Source organism: Gossypium arboreum, chromosome 9, assembly GCF_025698485.1.
Source record: "Gossypium arboreum isolate Shixiya-1 chromosome 9, ASM2569848v2, whole genome shotgun sequence".
In the NCBI taxonomy this organism is placed as follows: domain Eukaryota; kingdom Viridiplantae; phylum Streptophyta; class Magnoliopsida; order Malvales; family Malvaceae; genus Gossypium; species Gossypium arboreum.
Genome location: NC_069078.1, coordinates 15,613,383 through 15,634,619, shown reverse-complemented (window position 1 = coordinate 15,634,619; position 21,237 = coordinate 15,613,383).

The following is a 21,237-nucleotide window of genomic DNA, read 5'->3' as shown; positions in this document are numbered from 1 at the left end:
GGGGAACCTGGATTTATTCTGACATTGTCTCACAAAATTTATTATATCTCATGATTTACAATTCCATTGCTTACACCGTTTCTTCTATGAGAAACTAGACTCAATAAGATTTATTTACATATTTTTTTTCATATTCTAATTAAATTTATAAAATTTATGGTTATTTTTCAAAATTAGCCTACTATTGCTATCCAAAACTGTTTTAGTGCAAGCTGTTCATTACCATTTTTCCCTTAGGCTTTTAATAAATGATAATTTCGTCCCTACTCAATTAGCCTTTCAATTGAGCTGATTTTTCTCAATTAACACTTTATTCTATCACTTTAAACTACTTTACAACCTTTGGAAATCATAATTTCAACACTAGACTTTAATTCCAAACATTTTCACAATTAGGTCCTAAAAATCAATTTCTATTGAAATTACCTAATAAAATCATCTTATAAACAAATTAATGCTTCAATTTCATTCTATTTCATCATAAAATTACAACACTCAACCATGGTGACTTTCAATTTCATCCATGAAATCAAAAACTAATGAATTTAATAGTAGGACCTAGTTGTAAAAGTCTTAGAAACACAAAAGGCAAGGGTTAACTCACTTGGTGCAAAAATTATGAAATACCAGCTTAAAGAACCCCTCATATGGAATTTTGGCTGATGAGAATGAAGAAAAATGAAGAGAAATCTAGATATTTCCTATTTAGTCCTATCTTTATTTAGTAAATTTTGTTATTTTCCCATTTTACCCTTATTTCAGTAATTCTCCTAATTTTTCTCAACTTATGCCGCCCAAAATATCTCCTTTGGGATTATTTTCTCTTTATGTCCCTCCTCATTTGACAATTGAGCTATTTAATCCTTCTAGTAACTTTTACACCCTTTTCAATTTAGTCCTTTTCATTTAATTACCTATCCAAACATTAAAATTTTCTAACGAAATTTTAATACCACATCACTAACATTTCATAAATATTTATAAAAATATTTTTGACTCATTTTTATGAGATCGAGATCTCGATACCTTGTTTTTACCCAATTTCTTCAATAATTTCTTTTTTTCTAACTAACCACTAAATCGGTAAAATTTTTCTATCGATATTTTCATACGATTTTCCTATTATATTAATATTCATGCAATAAGTTTTTAAAATAATTTCTCTTTAAATCGAATTTTTGGTTACGAAACCACTGTTTTGATAACCTTGAATTTAAGCCATTACAGGAAGCTCAATTGGTGAGTAAATTTTGTCTCATTTTTAATGATTTCTACTTTTTTGAGATTGTTTCAACTAGGTCTAGCTAGCCTAGGGACTACTTTTCAAAACTGTTAAAGATTTTAAATGTTTCTATTGATGAATAATCATGTGTTTTGAAGTTTCTTGATAGATTATGAATGCTTGTTGATAGATATACAAATTTTGTTAAGTGATTTTAAGTGAAAATGAAAATTAGGGGCTAAATTATGAAATGCGTAAATATAGTGGTTAAAATGTGAAATAAATAAAAAATATGGGCTTGTATGATTACTATAGAAATTTCGCTAGCATGGGTTAGTCTTGAAATTCATGAATTTATGATTTTGTGAAATAAGAACTAAATTGTAAAAGTGGTGAAACAATAGGGGAAAATGTGTAAAAGTGCTTTAAAGTATATTTTGGACTAAGTTGAATAGAGAGATAAATAAATAAGATGAATTTGATATTTTATAGATCAATAAAAGAGAAATACGGACTTAGATCGGGGAAAGAACAAAGTCTCGGATTAGTTGACCCGTGTCATCGTTTCTATGTCCGAGGTAAGTTTGTATGTAATAAGCATTAATATAAATGTGTTTTAAATGCTTTGATATTGTATTAATTTTGAATTTGACTCTACGAATACGTTCGAAGAAGATTCGGCATAGAAAATCCCGGTTGAACCTTAAGAATAGATTAGGATACTAGTGACATGTCATTAGGGAATACATTGATTTGGCTTCGGGACATGATATTAGCACTTTGGGTGCGAGTTATATTGATTTGGCTTCAAGCCATGATATTGATACTTAGGGTGTGAGCTTCATTGATTTGGTTTGGGCCATGATATTATCACTTCGGGTGCGAGATACATTGAGATGGCTTCGGGCCATGATATGAGCACTTAGTGTGCGAGACTCCTGAGTATCCGACTTCTATTCCGAATGGTTCAACGGGTATATTGAAGATGTGAATTGGTGAGAAATAGATAAGTAACGGTACAGGTATGTACTAAAACCTATACGAGTATTGAATCAATGGAAGTTTTAAGTTTATGATCAAGTATGTGGTTAAGTTCATGTAAGCTTGGAATTAAAACATTGTTGCATATTATGTCATTTAATTAGAATTGATAATTGAATGGTGATATTTGCTTATTATTGTTATACAAGCTTATTAAGCTATATAGCTTACTTATTTAATTTTCCATGTTTTATAGTGACTTTAAAGCTAGCTCAGACTCGGGGATCGTCGGAGACATCATCACGTTATCAAGCTATCAATTTGGTACTTTTGAGCTTGTGTTTTGGTTATATGGCATGTATGGGGTTATGGTCATTTTGGCTATAAGTTGATGATGATTTTGGCCATTTGAATTGGCTTGTAAATGTTTATGTTTTGGATTGTATATATATAGCCATGTGAGTTGGCGTATATTGGTGATTTTGATGGTGTATAAAAGTGTGCAAATGACTTTTGTTTTGAGTTTGGTAATTGTCTTATAAATTCTAATTGTGATAGGTAGTTTTTGAATTAGTATTTGGATTATGAAATATTCCATGTTTGAGAAATGATATGTTTGTGATATTAGGTGAAATAATGCATGTTTGAATGTATCGATATTGATGATTTGAGATTTTGAGTATTGGTATGAACTTAGATGGCATAATGTGGTATTTATGTTTTGTATTGGTTGGTGTTGGAAATGGTATAAATTATGCTTGATTTGGAATTGAATTGTATGTCTATTGATGTTATGTTTTGCACCATATGAGTTATGTAGGTATGCCTAAGTTTGGGTGGCAAATTGCCTTGTTAAATAGCCTAATTTCGTCTATACGGGCAGAGACACGGGCATGTGTCTCAGCCGTGTGCGACACACGGTCATGTTACACTGCCGTGTGTCCCCTAGTATTGAAATTGAAATTAAGTCAGTATGCTCCACACGGCCTCACACACGGGCGTGTGATTTGGTCGTGTGGCATAAGTCAGTATACCTTACAGGTTTGGCATGGCCTAGCACAAAGCCTGGCATACGGGCGTGTATGGCAATTTTAGGGCATACGGGCGTGTGTGTTGGCCGTGAGACCCAAGTCAGAGAGTTACACGGGGTTGGACACGGCTATGTGATCCCATTTCGAATGTCTACACGGCCTGTGACAGGGGCGTGTCTGTTGGCCATGTGAGACACACGAGCGGGCCATACGGGTGTGTGTCTCCTAATTTATGCAAAAATTTTCTAAGTGTGGAAAAATTTCCTGAGTTATCGATTTAGCCCCGAACTACTCTGAAAGCATGTTTAAGGCCTTATAGGCTCGTTATAGGGACATTCTACTTGAGTTTGAATAATGTTTGCATGAAATGTGAAATTATATATGAATTGAAATGTTTAAATGTTTTTTAAATCCAGTAATGCTTCGTAACCCTATTCCTGCATTGAATATGGGTGAGGGGTGTTACATTTGCAATGAGAGGTAGTTGTCACGCAGACTTCTTGTTTCGTAAAACCCTTATAAAGAAACACACACATGGTTAGTGGCTCTAGAATCAATAACACAATTGTCAATTGATTCTTCCACAAGAATCTTTAACGACAAAAGGGTTTCATACCTTTTTCTTTTTCGGATAGGTAATATAAATACTCCTTGCAGTTTCATCTAAAGTGCCCTTTCCTATTGCAGAAGAAACATTTGATCTTTTTAGGATCCTTCGACCCCTTAGTCTTTTTCCTATCTACACGAGGTGGAATCGAAGACTTAGTTAGTTTCTTCTTTCCCTTAGCTTTCTGTTTCTCCTTAGAGGACGAAGGGCCCACAGCTAAGTTTGCCTTAGGTTTCTCTTGAACCGGCTTACCACCATTCAATATCAACTCATAAAATTGTAGTTCCTTCACGAGTGAACTCAAGGTAAGTGTATTGTTCCTCAAGTTGTAAGCAGCACTAAATCCAATGAACTCATTGGTTAAGAATTTGTACACTATTTCAATCTGAGTGTTCACGTCTAGTTCAGCTTCATTGTCCTCTAGTTTTACAAAGAATCTCATAAGCTTAAGCATATGTTCTTTGATCGGAGTGCTAAGTTTCTGTTGAGAGTTCATCAAATTTATAATAGCGGATTATCGGGTCAATGCATCTTTGCCTTTGAGCAAACCTCTAAATTTTTCATGATCTCTTTAGCAGTATGAAAATTCTCGTATTGCTTTTGTAGTACACTACTGATGCTTGCTAACAATAACATCGAGCAATCGAGTCAAAATCTCTCCAGCAATTTCTTGTTTTATGCTGAATTTCAAGTAGGCAAGGTCTGTCAAGAACAAATTTGTATTTCTCACAACTGAGAATTATTAGAAAGTTCCATTTTTATTCTCAAAAGTTATCCCCATTCAATTTATTCTCCGTAAAAATGCTAATAAGAGGAGTAGGAGACATATTTGAACTGAAAAACAATAAAGATTTACTAATTATTATATTTTTATTAAGCAAATATTTTCATTTTAGCAGCATATCAAGAATGCAGTATATTGCATGCGTCATGTATTAAAACCTTGAAAAACATTTTTCCGTTGCTAAGATTATGCTCACACCCATCAATCATGTCTCCTTAAGGTCCCGTGATTAACTAGCAAAAACATGGATTACATCTAAGCAGTTCGTGAATCTTAATTTTAAAGATTCCACATGAACCAATGACCGTTTAGCGTTTAGCCATCATCTCTAGCTTAAATATTGTTTCTTGAGCAACTATTTAATAAGAGATGATATTGAGTGTAGAACCATTAACTCAACACCCATCATGAACATACTTTCATTTGTGAGTTATCTTGGGACAATCTTACTGAAAGTCATGCATGACTAGTTGTCTTTAAAAGGAAGTCTCATCTAGTAAACCAACATGATAAAAATCTTGCATGACTAGTAGGTCGTAAGTTTTGTTCAGTGACCTTCTCCCACTCAATATTTAAAAAACATGCAAGATTTTTATCCCATATTTCAAGAATGATCATACAATAGTCCTAGTGACATTCTTACCTAATCTATATGACATCCTTCCAATATATGAATGGCGTTATATGAAAATTTTATAATATTCACATTCATTTATTCACAAGAATCAATCAATCATAAAAACAAACAATTTTGATTCTCCACAGTTTTTCTTTCAAAGTTTTTCTTTTAAGGGAAAAACAGAAAAAATGAATGTGAACTGTGCACTAGGTAGGGTATCAGGAAAGGGAGGTGAGTCATATTTAACCACTTAAAAACCAAGTTTTTCCGTGCCAAAGTCAATTCCAGACATGCATCTTCTCATTACCACACTTTTCACAGCTGCCAAATAACCTAAAGAAGTGAATGAAACAATATAACACGTGTATTTTCTCATTACCACACTTCTTATTTTTTAATCGATCAATTGTGGATCATCTCTTACATATATATCAAAATTATAATATAACATAATATAAATATTATAAAAAATTATAAAACATATATATATGTGGAGATGGGTAATTAAAATAAAATTATCAACTAATGTTTCTATGGTTCTATTTCTAGAAAATAAATGAAAAAAAGTACACAATTTTTTACCACAAGGCATTTATTGGATCTTCAATCATCATTGCTTTTATCTTCTCCTCGTCATAGACTCCTTTTGGAAAAATTACATTTAAGTCTTATGTTTGTTTCCGGCTCACAAGAATTCTATGAATTTAAAAAAAATAGTCCTACGTGGAGATGATAGCCCACAATCTATTTCCTAAAAACCACAACCTTGGTAAAGAATAACAATTATATAATAAATATATAATATCATATTCATTCCCATTTATAACTCAAAACATACATAAGATCTAAAGAATGTCACTTTCTATGTAATCGAATCATTCAAGAAGAAGAGAAATTTATTTTGATTACCTGTTTATACTTATAGATAGTGCACAATCTAGCTCATGATACCAATTGTTAGAAAATTGGGTTTGGAAAACACAACCGAAATTATATTTTAGGGAAAACCAAAGTTTTAATTTTTTTTGTTCAAAATAATAACTTGGTTGTGTTATCTAAAGTAATAAACATTTAATTAAAATTGTACTTTTTTTATTCATCTAGGATGAGCGCTTTGACTGAGTAGTCTTCTCTTCTATCATCAAGCTCACGTCTGCAAATTGCGAGCTTACTCCGAATCAGAAAATTTTTTACAAAAATTACCAATGGGGCAATTTCGCAATTTTTCTAAACTTTCAAGTTGTAAATATGACAAATATCTTTAGAAATTTTCGAAATAATTTTTCAGAGAATTATTTCAGAATATTTATAACTTCTCTTGAATTTAAGTATGTGAAAAATAATGACATAAGACTCTCTTTATATAGGGAGAGTTTAGAGAATACAACTATGATTAAACTTAATCAGTTTACTATTAAATTAATATAATCTTGATAAAGATAAAATTAGATTAAATTTAATATTAAGATAATCACTTTAATATTAAATTAATATAATACTATTAAGATAAGTATTAAATTTAATTTAATATTAGATATATTAAAATAATATTATTTTGGAATAGTTAATATGAAATCAAATTATCCGATAGAGTTCTAGTAGGAGTGTGATTCCTTCACTGCTCGACCGCCGAAGGAGCAACCGCCGGCCATCGGAATGCCGCCATCACTGCCATTGGCATCATCGTGTCTGGTGGTGCCATCGCAGGTTCGACACACTCACGACACCCCTGGCCAATTTGACTGTCAATGACGACCCGTTCGGTTTGGTCGTGCCACCGGTTGGATCATCGGTTTAGTTTCACATATCAAGCCCAGTTCAACCAGTTTTTGGGTTTCGGTTCTAGGTTCTCAGTACTAATTTTTAATCTCAGGTCCAATTTTCAAGTTCAATTTATCCATTAGGCCAATTTTCCGACTTGAAAATTAATTTCCAAAAAAATATCATATTAATTTTAATTAATTTATTTTTATTTGATCAAAATTAATTTTCCCAAAAATTACTAAGATTTTTCAAGAAAATTCTTTAATCAAATTCTTTAGTTAAACAATTTTTACGATAGTCTAATTTAATTCCACATCAAATAAATAGACTTAATTAAATTATTTTCAAAGTCATAGAATTTCCTTCTAATTCAAATGCTGTTTGATCGAGTTTTTGTTGAGCTAATGGAGGGACCAATCAGACATATACAATTAGGCTCTAGTAATGCAATTATGTCCTAAAGCATCGTTCTGATAATTCACAATTTACTTAATCATGGAGTTGGTCCATAAAAGGTACCATGATTGAAAACTCTTTATTTTATACTCTTTACAAAAGCAATTCATCCAATTGTTTTGTCCAATGACCTTGTTATGTGTATGTTACATTCATATGATACCATTGATTCTGTTCACTTAATATAAACATATTTTATCTCATTGTTACCATTATGTCTTTTTAATGATTAATATGATCATTGTCAACAAATGACCGTGATAAATTGCTTATTCGAGAACAAAAAACCCATAGTCATGTTCCATATTTATCAATCCAGACGATGTCAATAAGAGAATATAGTTATCTAGTTAATCGAGTTATAAATTCCATTGTTGCTAGGAAAGACATGTCATACACATGTCATGTAACGCCCCAAAATATCTATTTTTGTTTTTGTGTGTGTGTGACATAAATACTTGTCTGCTTCAATGGTTAAGTGCTCTGAGTGTGTGTGGTAGGTCAGTTCGAGCCATGACTTGGGAAAATTTTGGTTTCTTTTAAATAAAGCCTCATCTTGGGTTAGAAGGCTTTTAAGTAACAGTCGGTAAATAATTAACAGAATAGGCCTACAGGTCTGGTGGTTGAGTAGAGTGTTGGTGTGAGGGAGGTCTTGCGTTCGAGTCTGGCCAAGAGCATTATTTTTGCTTGCTCGTCTAGAAGAGTTTGTGTTGGATTAAAAAGCTGAGTAGTTGGATGTAGTGGGAAGTAGTGGAGTGATTTAGGGGATTAGGGAATATCTGGTAGTTTTTCCTTTTTCCAAAAATTCGGTTCTTCTTCTTTCTCAAAAAACTCTGTCGTTTTCTTCCTTTCTCTTGTTGCCATTTTTCTTGTTTTGACATCTCTTTTACTGTCTTCCTGCACAACGTTCTTGTTGCTCTTTCGGTAAGTCTAGTTTTTTTATTAAACTTTAATTGTAATTTGGACAAGTGTTAATAAGGATTCGTTTGCTGATTAGGGGCTTATCGAAGGGCTGGTTATCATTCATCGACGCTTTAAGGGCTTGAAATTCCTATTATTCGATAGAAGGTAATGATTTTGTTGTTCGAAAGATGTTTATCACGTTTCAGGATTGGTTTAGTGCATTTGGTTAAGTGATTAATTGAGTGAAATATTGGTTAATTCTAGGTACTGGAGTGCTCGGGAGAGTGTAGGCATAAAAAACAATACTGGTGTGTCCTCGATTGCACAGCAAATGAGGTTTCGGTGAAAGTCGAAAACTTCACTGTCTACGCCACACGGACATGTGGTCACCCATGTGGTAGGCCGTGTGCCCTGACACGGGCATGTACTCGATAAGGCCAGCCTGTGCGAGCATGACACGGTCGTGTGATGGCCAGACAGGCCATGTGCGATGCACAATCTGGACTGATTTGGACCGTGTGGGCCATACGGGCGTGTGAGATTTTGGGCCCATACGGCCAGGCCACATAGGTGTGTGAGCCCATTTTTATTAAAATGTTTGAAAAGGTTGCACAGGTCGCCCAAGTCAACTGTGAACCTACGGTAGGGTTGGTAAGCATTACTTGGACCCCTAATTATATGAATTGACTATTGGATTTATATATATTAAACATGATGATAGTATGCATGTGTACTAAACTGGTTATGTGTACTGATATCATGAGATAACATGTCATGATTTGTATGTTGCATTGCATGGGGTTGGGTTGAATATATTTGAAGGAAGTGTACTGAAAGGCTCTTAAGCCTAAAATACTGGAAGCTCAGCTGCAAATTACTGTTTTATGCCGCATTCAGTACTATCTGAAGTCTAGGGATGGGTGGGTTAATTTAATCCCCACATGGAGTGTAGGGTTGGACGAAGATGGTGTGTAGAGATTGGTTGGGTAGGACTTTGTAACTGAATACTGCATGACTGACACTGATACTGTGATGGGCTAAGGCCCTACTGTATATTCGATACTGTACTAAAATAGGCTAAGGCCCAAATTGTTATTGATACTAAAAAGGGCTTAGGCCCAAAACTGTTTTAATTGTGCACTGTGATTTGCCATTGTTGTTTTCTGTGGAATTATACACTGAGTTTATGTAAACTCACCCTTTTTGTTTAAATGCGCACAGGTAATCCCCAAACTTGACGGATCAGTGCAGCGGAGGACTCGACAGTGGCCACACATATTTTTAAATCATTTTAATTTCAGTTTTGGTATTTATGTCTTAATTATTTTCTGGGTTATTTTTTATGTAAATTGGACTTTTTGGACTGTTTACTTTTATTTCGGATTTTAGACTGTTCCGTGGATTTAATAATCGCACCGCTCAACAAACAAACGGTTTTCTCTAAAATTAAGGGGTTTTTCTAAGATGGACGGATTTACCTAATTAATTCGGTTTTCATAATTTAGATGATTTCTAAAGCTTTCGCAGTGAATTGTGTTTTAGAACAATTGAGTAAATAACTAAGTGATTTTGGAGTCAACAAGAGTAAACAAATAAAAACGGCTTTTATCGTAACAACTTAGTTTCAACACGCCATCATGTGACATCGCCAGATTCGACCATAACATTTAGGCTGGGTTTGGGGTGTTACATTTAGTGGTATTAGAATTAGGTTACAGAACTCGGCTGTGGATTATGGGTTTTAAAAATTGGTTTTGAAGAATTGATTACAAAATGATTTGAAATGTTTTACTGAGTAAGTGGTACACCGAGCCTTCAGCGCCGATCCTGTAAGTATTCTGAACTGTGAATTATTTTAAACTGAAACTGTTATTGATAGTATATTCTAAAACTACTATAGGTAGTATACTGTACTGAAAACACTTTAGTTAGTGTATATTGAAAACTGTAGTGAAATTGCGATATACGAAAACAAATTCTGAATTACCGATAATGTTCTACATAAAACATCTGTTAATAAATATTAAATTGTAACTAATTCATAAAATTTCTAAATACAAATAATTTGATTAGATATGAGCACACGAGGTATCCGCAGACGGGGTACTAGAGGCTAAGGTAGAGGCCGTAGAAGGCTCGAGCTGAGTCCTCTTATCTGGGCAGCACGTCGAATTTGGGCACTAGCGGATGCCGGTGTCGCCTGTTACTGAGATTGGCTCACAAGACTGTGCGGCTGGGGACGACGCACTGCCACAAACCATGTTAAGGATTTTTGAGTGAGTTGCTGGGCCCAATACTGAATCTGGGGGCCGATGGTCGGTTACGGAACGACTCCAGTCCAATAGAGCTGAGCTCTTCAAGGGTGTCACTAGAGTTTCCCCTAATGTGGCTGAGTATTAGATTGAGGCTACAGAGAGGATCATGGATGATCTGGACTGCACCCCCGAGCAAAAATTAAAGGGTGCAGTCTTGCTGTAGCGTGATGAAGCTTATCAGTAGTGGTTTACTGTTAAGGAAGGCACTTAACCCGAACGTCTGACCTGGGAGTTCTTTAAGACTGCCTTCTAGGGAAAATATGTGGAAGCAAGCTACGTGGCATCAACCGTGTGTTGATTGTGGTAGACACCATTAGGGCGAGTGTTGGAGGAGGACTGGGGCATGTCTGAGGTGTGGATCATTGGATCACTGTATTAGGGAGTGTCCGTCGAGGGCTGATCAGATGTAAGCTCAGGGTACTGGTATTGCACAGCCATAGAGGATAGCACAGTAGCTACCGAGAGGCCGTGGTCAGGCTAGGGGTAGTAACGGTATAGGCCATAGATAGAGAGTACTAGGTAGAGGTGCTGGACAGACTGAGGCAAGACATCCTGCTCTTGTTTATGCTGCTCGTCCCCGAGAAGACAGAGATGCTCCAAATGTTATCACCGGTACATTCTTTATTTTTGATGTATCATATTTTGTATTGATAGATATAGGGTCTACTCACCCATACATAGCTAACAACATAACTAAAAACTTGGGGATTTCAGTTGAGAACACTACGAGTGAGGTTACTGGACTGAGTCCGTTGGGATAGTCTGTAAGGGTTAATAAGCTATTCAAAGATGTACCATTAGAGGTTTAAGGGGCGATCTTCTTGGTTGACTTAATGAAGCTTCCGTTTGGGGAGTTCGACCTAATATTGGAATGGACTAGTTCGTCAAGCATCGTGTCAGCTTGACTGTATGACTAAGAAGGTTGTATTGAGAACTAGGGAGGATGATGATGTAATCGTGATTAGAGAACATCGGAACTACTTGGCTAACGTGATCTCTGCACTGGTAGCTGAGAAATTAGTTCGCAAAAGATATGAGGCGTAATTGGCCTACAAGGGTGTTTCCACTTCTGAAGACTCTACTGTAAAGGATATCCGCACTGTAAGGAATTTTTTGAACGTTTTTCCTGAAGAGCTATCGGGTTTATCTCTGAATCGAAAAATAGAGTTTGGGATTGGGCTCTTCCTTGGTACAGCTCTGCTGTCTATCGTTCCCTATCGAATAGCACCGAAGGAGCTTACAGAGCTTAAGGCTTAAATTCAAGAGTTATTCGATCGTGGGTTTATTTGCCTAGTGTGTCTCAGTAGGGAGCATCAGTACTATTTATAAAGAAGAAGGATGGATCCATGTGGATGTGTATTAACTACTGTCAGTTGAACAAGCTGACCATTAAGAACAAGTATCCACTTCAAAAGGATTGATGATCTGTTCGACCAGTTCCGAGAGGCTTCTGTATTTTTCAAGATTGATTTACGATCTGGGTATCATCAGTTGAGGGCTAAAGAAGCTAATGCTTATAAAACGACATTTAGGACTCGTTATGGTTACTATGAGTTTCTAGTGATGCCATTTAGACTGACTAATGCACCGGAAGCTTTCATGGGCCTGATAAACTGAGTATTTCAGCCTTACCTGGATCAGTTTATGGTTGTATTCATCGACGACATATTGGTTTATTCGAGGACTGAGGATGAGCATGACGAGCACCTTAGGATTGTTCTTTACATTTTGAGGGAAAAATAGCTCTATGCTAAGTTTAGCAAGTGCGAGTTTTGGTTATGTGAAGTGACATTTGTGGGTCATGTGGTGTCTGATGAGGGGATACAAGTCGGTCCATGAAAGATTGAGGCTGTATTGGATTGGAAACAGCCTAAAAATATGTCTGAGATCTGCAGTTTTCTGGGGTTGTTAGGTTATTACCGACGATTTGTGGAAGGTTTTTCACTGATTTTGGCACCCTTAACTAAGCTGCTATGTAAGGGTATACCGTTTGTTTGGACTGATGCGCAGTAAGAGAGCTTGGAGAAGCTCAAAATTGTACTGACTGAGGCTCCTATTCTGATACAGCTTGAACTTGGAAAAGAGTTTACGGTTTATAATGATGCATCACATGTCAGTTTGGGATGTATGTTGATGTATGATGGTAAGGTGGTAGCATATGCGTCTCGTCAGCTTAAGACGTATGAGGCGAACTATCTAACACAAGATCTAGAGTTGGCCATTGTAGTTTTTACTCTAAAAATATAGAGGCACTATTTGTATGGTGAGAAGTGTATTATCTACACCAATCACAAGAGCCTCAAATACCTCCTTACTTAGAATGAGCTGAATCTTAGGCAGCGAAGGTGGGTTGAGCTACTTAAGGATTATGACTGTACCATTGAGTACCATCCTAGCAAGACCAACGTGGTGGCCGATGCACTGAGTCGTAGAGCTATGGCCAAGTTAAGGGCGATGTTTGTTCGCCTCAGTTTATTTGATAATGGTATTCTGTTGGCTGAGCTTCGGGTTAAACCGACTTGGATAGATCAGATTAAGGGTAAACAGTTGCGGGATGAGTCTTTGGGTCCTCGTTTCTGACAGATTGAGAGTGGTAGCACTACAGATTTTCGGTTGAACTTTGAGGGTGTGTTATGTTTTCATGGACGGATTTGTGTACCGAATGACACCGATTTGAGGTAGTCCATATCGAAGGAGGCGCACAGTAGCCCTTATGTTATGCATCCTAGTAGGACTAAGATTTACCGAGACCTTTGTAGGTTATAGTAGTAGCTAAGATTGAAACGGGAAGTTATCGATTTTGTGGCTAAATTTTTTATGTGCCAGCAAGTTAAGGCTGAGCATTAGTTACTTTTGGGTTTGCTATAGTCGGTTAAGATTCCTCTTTGGAAGTGAGAGCGTGTAACTATGGACTTCGTCAGTGGGTTGCCCCTAACACCCACTAAGAATAAGAAGGATTCAGTGTGGGTCATCATGAATCGTTGACCAAGTCTGCCCACTTCATATCGGTTCGTACTTACTATTCTCTACAGAAGCTGGCAAAGCTTTATATCTCTGAGATAGTGAGACTGCATAGGGTACTGGTTTCAATCATCTTTGATAGAGATCCTCGTTTCACGTCTCGATTTTGGAAAAAGTTGCATGAGGCTCTAGGTTTAAGGTTGGACTTCAATACTGCGTTCCATCCTCAGACCGATGGTTAGTCTGAAAGGCAATTCAGATACTAAAAGACATGTTGAGGAGCTGTGTTATTGATTTTAGAGGCAGTTGGGAGGACAATCTACTGTTAGCAGAGTTTGCCTATAATAATAGTTATCAGTTTAGCATCCAGATGGTACCTTACGAGGCACTATATGGTCGTAAGTGTCACACTCCCTTACGTTGGACTAAGTTGAGCGAGCGGCGTTTTCTGGGTCCTGAATTGGTTTTCGAGATAGAGGACAATGTTATACTGATTCAGGATGGTCTGAAAGTGGCATTTGATAGACATAAATCTTATACGGATCTAAGAAGACATGAGATTGAGTATTCTGTGGGAGATTTCATATTTCTCAAGGTCTTACCATGGAAAAAGATTCTGAGATTTGGTCGGAAGGGCAAGCTATGCCCTAGGTTTATTGGGCCTTACCAAATTCGGAAGCGAGTGAGATCGGTTGCTTATCAGTTAGAGTTACCTCCAGAGCTAGACTATATTCATGACATATTCCACATCTCGATGTTGAGGCATTACCGCTCTGATCCTACTCATATTGTCCCTATGAAGGAGATTGAGGTTAGTCCAGATCTGACCTTCGAGGAGGAGCCAGTTTAAATTCTAGATCGCGATGTAAAGGTTCTTCAGAGGAAGTCTATTCTATTAATGAATGTGCTGTGACAGAATCATAACACTGAGGAGGCTACGTGAAAGCCTGAGGTTGCGATGCGTCAGCAGTATCCTTATTTGTTCTGACTAGGTAAATTTTGATGATGAAATTTTTTTAGGGGGTAGAATTGTAATGCCTCAAAATATCTATTTTTTTTTTGTGTGTGTGTGTGACATAAATACTTATCTGCTTCAATGGTTAAGTGCTCTGGGTGTGTGTGGGAGGTCCCAAGTTTGAGCCATGACTTGTGTAAATTTTGGTTTCTTTTAAATAAAGCCTCATTTTGGGTTAGAAGGCTTTTAAGTAACAGTCGGTAAATAATTAACAGAATGGGCCTACAGGTCTGGTGGTTGAGTGGAGTGTTGGTCTGAGGGAGGTATTGTGTTCGAGTCTGGGCAAGAGCATTATTTTTGCTTGCTTGTCTAGAAGAGTTTGTGTTGGATTAAAAAGCTGAGTAGTTGGATGTAGTTGAAAGTAGTGGAGTGGTTTAGTGGATCAGAGAATATCTGGTAGTTTTTTCTTTTTCTAAAAATTTGGTTCTTCTTCTTTCTCAAAAAACTCTTTGCCGTTTTTTTCCTTTCCATTGCTTCTATTTTTCTTGTTTTGACCTCTCTTTTACTGCCTTCCTGCGCAACATCCTTATCGCTCTTTTGGTAAGTCTAGTTTTTTATTAAACTTTAATAATGATTTGGACAAGTGTTAATTAGGATTCGTTTGGTGATTAACGGCTTATCAAAGGGCTGGTTATCGTTCATCGACATTTTAAGGGCGTGAAATTCCTGTTATTCGATAGAACGTAATGTTTCATTGTTCGAAACATGTTTATCACGTTTCGAGATTAGTTTAGTTTAGTTGGTTAAGCGATTAATTGATTGAAATATTAGTTAATTATAGCTATTGGAGTGCTCGGGAGCGTGTAGGCACAAAAAATGATACAGGTGTGTACTCGATTGCACAGAAAACGAGGTTTCAGCGAAAGCCAAAAACCTCACTGTCGACACCACAAGGGCATGTGGTTGCCCGTGTGGTAGGCTGTGTACCCTGACACGGGCGTGTGTTCGACAAGGTCAGGCTGTTGTGACATACGGACTAGACTAATTTGGGCTGTGTGGTCTACACGAGCGTGTGGGTTGACACAGGTAAACCTGGAAACACAAAAATTTATATACTTTTTCATACCCAATTTTTCTTAAATTCATACAAATCCGGTTAAATTCTTGTCGAAAAGTAATTAAATATTATAAAATAATTAAGTCATGTTAAAAATACGAACATGGTGAATTTATTTAATTTTATACTTAACTTTGACTAATTTTGACTATTTTCGACAGATTCGCACAAAGGGAGAAAATTGGCTTGGCTGACACTGCTGAAAGCACAAAATCGAGAAGCAATTTGAAATATCGAGGCACGTTAATTTCCAGCCTAAGACGGTTCAGAAATGTGTATTAATTCATAATTTAATTAATTTTAATTTATTCCCCATTTAATTTGGGTTAAATAAATTATTTTTAATTAATTATGGAGAAAGGGTCTAGTTGAATTGCACCGGTCGAGCCAGATTGAGTGAACCGAACCAGCCACTAAATGGGCAGCCCAGAACCGTCCATATGCTGACCTAAATCAGCATTTTATCTAATGAAATATGCTTGTAAAAATGCCCTCAAAAGACTTCCAAATTGCATTCAAACCCCACCTTAAATTATGGCTTTGTAGATTTGCCCCAAGCTTAAAATAGCAAAGTTGAAACTCTCAACTTTACCATGTGTGTGGCCGGCCAAGGGAGGGCTCTTTGGCTTCTGGAATTTTCTATTTTTAGCAGCCACAATCAGCTATTAAAGCCACCCCTTGCTGATCATTCAAAGCATCCCTCACATCACATCATTCTTTCATTCCCTCTCTCATTTTTCTCTCATTTTTTCCATTCCATTCCCTCTTGTTCAAGTGCCGATTTCTTCTCTTGGGAAAGAGGTGTCCATCAGCCATTTTGGAGTAGCAATTTAGGTGTTCATAAGCCACCTTGATAGTCAAGGCTAACGAAGAACGAAGAGTGGAGCAACTATTCAAGCCACAGAGAAACACCGGATTTGCTTCTTGTTCCCTATCTCTTTAAATTTTGTTGTCGTTTTGAAGAACATGGTTATGAATATTTATGCTATTGAAATGGTTATTTTAATCAATTCAGCTTAAATTATATTTGTGTTGGGTTGATTATATTCTGCCTTCTTAATTTGTTAAAATCATGTTTATATTGTTATAAGCCTTGGTAAGATGCTTGATTAAGTAAAATCATGCCTAAGTTATTCTTGCATTACTTATTCTTGCATTACGACTGTGAGGTAACTAATGAATTAATTATTTAAACGGATTGCAACTATAATTAATAGACACAGTACTTAATCAGTGCATGTTTATTCTTCTAAGGAAGATGAAGGTTAAATTAGCAATGTATCTGGCGATATTATTGCCTTGTATAACTTGCAAGACTATTGTGATTAAATTGTTTCAAGGTAGGGATGCCTTGTTACTTCACATAGTCTTTTATATGCTTATTATATTTTGTTAATCATTTGAATTGACATAGGGATATGCAAGAGATTGGTTCAATTTAATGAGTATGTATGTGCAATAACATGTTTGCTTACTAGAATCTGTTTAGTCGGTTTAATTGACATAGGGATATGTCAAGAGATGGATGGGTTTTTGTTTGTAAATTTGTTCATAAGTTAGCAAATTACCGGGTTGCTGTGAATTTATTCGTAACAATGTAAGCATGAGTTTAATAATTCTAAGTTAAAGAAATATAATTAACCCAACACAAGTATGTTACATTGATTAATCTTATTTGAAATCGTGCACCAGAACTCTTTTGTTTCATTTTAATTATTTACTTAGTTTTTAAATAGTTTTTGACCATTTTTAAAATCAAATTATTTTGACCTCGCCAAAGTGTTTTACAAATACTTTCATAAATAATTCTTTTTACAGTCCCTGTGGGTACGATAACTCGACATTTACTTGTCACTTTATTACTTGTTGTGATTGTGTACACTTGCATATTTTTCTATCGTTCCAAAACCACACGGGCGTGTGGGATTTTGGGCCAGGCCCTGTGATCCACACGACCAAGGAAAATCTAGGCCGTATGGGCCATACGGGCAGGCCACATGGACGTGTGAGCCCTTTTTTACTAAAATGTTTGATAAGGTTGCACGGGTCGCCCAAGTCGACTGTGAACCTACTATAAGGTTGGTAAACATTACTTGGACCCCTAATCATATGAACTGACTGTTGGATTTATATATATTGAGCATGATGATAGTATGCATGTATACTGAACTGGTTATGGTACTGATATCATGAGATAGCATGCCATGATTTGTATGTTACATTGCATGGGGTTGGGTTGAATATATTTGGAGGAAGTGTACTGAAAGGCTTTTAAGCTTAAAATATTGACAGCTCAGCCGCAAATTACTGTTTTGTGCCGCATTCGGTACTACTTGGAGTGTAGGGATGGGTAGGTTGATTTAATCCTCACATGGAGTGTAGGGTTGGACGGAGATAGTGTATTGAGGCTGGTTGGGTAGGACTTTGTTATTGAATATTGCATGACTGACACTGATACTGTAATGGGCTAAGGCCCTAATGACTGACACTGATACTGTGATGGGCTAAGGCTCTACTGCATATTCGATATTGTATTGAGATGGGCTATGGCCCAAACTGTTTCTGATACTGAAAAGGGCTTAGGCCCAAGATTGTTTTAACTGTGCACTGTGATTTCCCATTGTTGTTTTTTTATGGGATTACACATTGAGTTTACGTAAACTCGCCCTTTTGTTTAAATGTGCACAGGTAATCCCCAAATTTGATGGACCGACGGAGCGGAGGACTCGACAGTGGCCACACGTATTTTTAAACCGTTTTAATTTCAATTTTGATATTTATGTCTTAATTATTTTTTGGGTTATTTTTTATGTAAATTGGATTTTTTGGATTGTTTACTTTTATTTCGGATTTTAGACTGTTCCGTGGATTTAATAACCGCACGACTCAACAAACAAATGGTTTTCTCTAAAATTAAGGGGTTTGTCTAATATGGATGGATTTACCTAATTAATTCGGTTTTCATAAATTAGATGATTTCTAAAGCTTCCACAACGAATTGTGTTTTAGAACAATTGAGTAAATACGTAAGCGATTTTGGAATCAACAAGAGTAAACAAATGAAAACGGTTTTTATCGTAACAACTTAGTTTCAACACGCTATTATGTCACATCACCAGATTCGACCATAACGTCTAAGCCCGATTTGGGGTGTTACAAGTCATGTACCTAACAAACCGGCTATAGGCTCAATCATCTTTAGAGTATAAGCCTCCACTTATATCAAAGCACATGAGTTACATACGCATGGTTAGTGGCTAACTTAGGATTTAGGTAATTCACACCATGAACGTCACAAGTGAATTAATTCTCAAACGAACTCAGATTAATTCATCTTGGGTCTAGTCTAATGTATCATTCTTCCAATGAATACATTTATGTCTCTACCAATAGAGTCAACTGCTTCTATAGCCAATACTAGCCATCTCCCCAATTGAAATTATAAACGGCATAACAATCATTCTAAGTATTTGAACCAATTGCTCACTTTGATTCTTTTACGAGATTACAAACTTGTTTAGATTATCTTCTGAAATAAGTTGTCTTTATCGTAATTTAAATGTTCTTATAGTGTCACTTATCATCAGTTTGAACTTAGATAATCAATGAGTTAATATTTGTTTGTCAAATTTTTGCTATACATGCAAAACATGAAAGACAAAAAAAATAATAGTGAAATGTGAAATTAACTTTATTTATTTATTCATTGTTCAAATACATTATCATATATTATCTTGGTTGAAATATGCTCTAAGTCTCTCTACTTTTCGTACATTTGAAAGTTAATCCTCCTATTATATTATATTATGCTATATCATATCATATAGTGTATACTATATTAATAGTTTATGTATATGTATCAATGATTAAACATTATAATATCATGTAATACTATATCTTTTATTATAATTTATAAATATAATATAATAATAGTTATATATAATAGTAGTACATTAATATTAATTATTAATTATTATTATTTATTAATATACTAGTTGAAATTTACTCTAAATCTCTATACTTTTCATACATTTAAAAGTTAGCCCTTTTACTATATTATATAATATATTAATAGTTTATATACATACATAAATGATTAAACATTATAATAGTATGTAATATTATATCTTTTATTATAATCTATATCATAATAATAGTTATATATAATAGTAGTACATATTATATATTACTATTTATTATTATATCGATTGAAACATGCTCTAAGTCTCGATATTTTTGCTACATTTAAAAGTTAGCTCACCTACTATGTTACATAATGTTGTATCATATCATACCATATATTAATAGTTTATATATATGCGTTGATGATTAAACATTATAATATCATGTGATACCATATATTTTATTATAATTTATATTATTACAATAGTAATATATGTATTAATATTTTAATAAAAGTTATATATTATAATATTATTTTATGTATTAGTAATATACTAATTTAGTATATCAGTTTAAGGGCAACTTAAGTAATCGATTTTGGTTTCGTAATAGTTATATATTATATTATTATATTATCATTAAAATTTATTTTATATATTTTAATAATTATTAATTTTATATATCTACTATACATATATAACTATAGTATTAAAATATTTTATTTTAAATTAATACTTTTAAAAATTTTATTTAACTTTATAATTTAATATAGAAAATTATTAATAATTATTTTTCTATTAATAAAGTTTTAATATAAATATGCGATGCTTATATATACATTTTAAAAAATAAAGATTTATCATTTATTTATATTTTAAATAATATCATAGAAATATATTAATTATTAATGTTTATTATGACCATTTAATTATGAAATTGGGTATTTTTAATTTTTGAGTTGTACTTATCTCGGGCTTAAACTAAATCAGTTTCAAAGCTTAAATTTTATTGGGCTCAGATCATTACAAACTCAAATTAACATGGATAAGTTTTTGGGCTTGGCCTATTTTACCAGCTTTAAATATATATGATGATAAATCATAATCGTGAAATAAGATTGAGAATAAGGAATAAGTAAAGAGGAACAGACAAAGGTGAAAAGTACAAATTAGAACTTGTTAAAAAATAAAAAAAGCAAAGACGAACGGTTAATGCAAACTGGTGCCAATCATCACCAAAGAGAATAAAGAATGAGATTATAGAGACCAGGATGCATCGATGGAGGGAGGGGGAATAGAAGAGAGACGATGGTTGCCTTAAGTCGCAGAGAGATTAACCAGAAACCAGTGGGAAAGATTTCGAAGAAGGTGGGGGAGATGGAGTGTAGACGGAGGAGAAACGAAAGAACAAGACTGAACAACAAGGGCTAAACGGTTGCCGTTAATGTAAAGAAAGGCTAAGTTTGGGGTTTTTCTGAAGGCTCTCAATAGCTCACCTACCATCCAAGTGAATAAATGAAAATAATATAAAAAAGTTTAAACAATAATTTTTTTTTGGTTCAAAAAAATGTAAATAATTTTATTAATTAAAAATTGGGTGTGTTGTCCTTAAAGAGTATT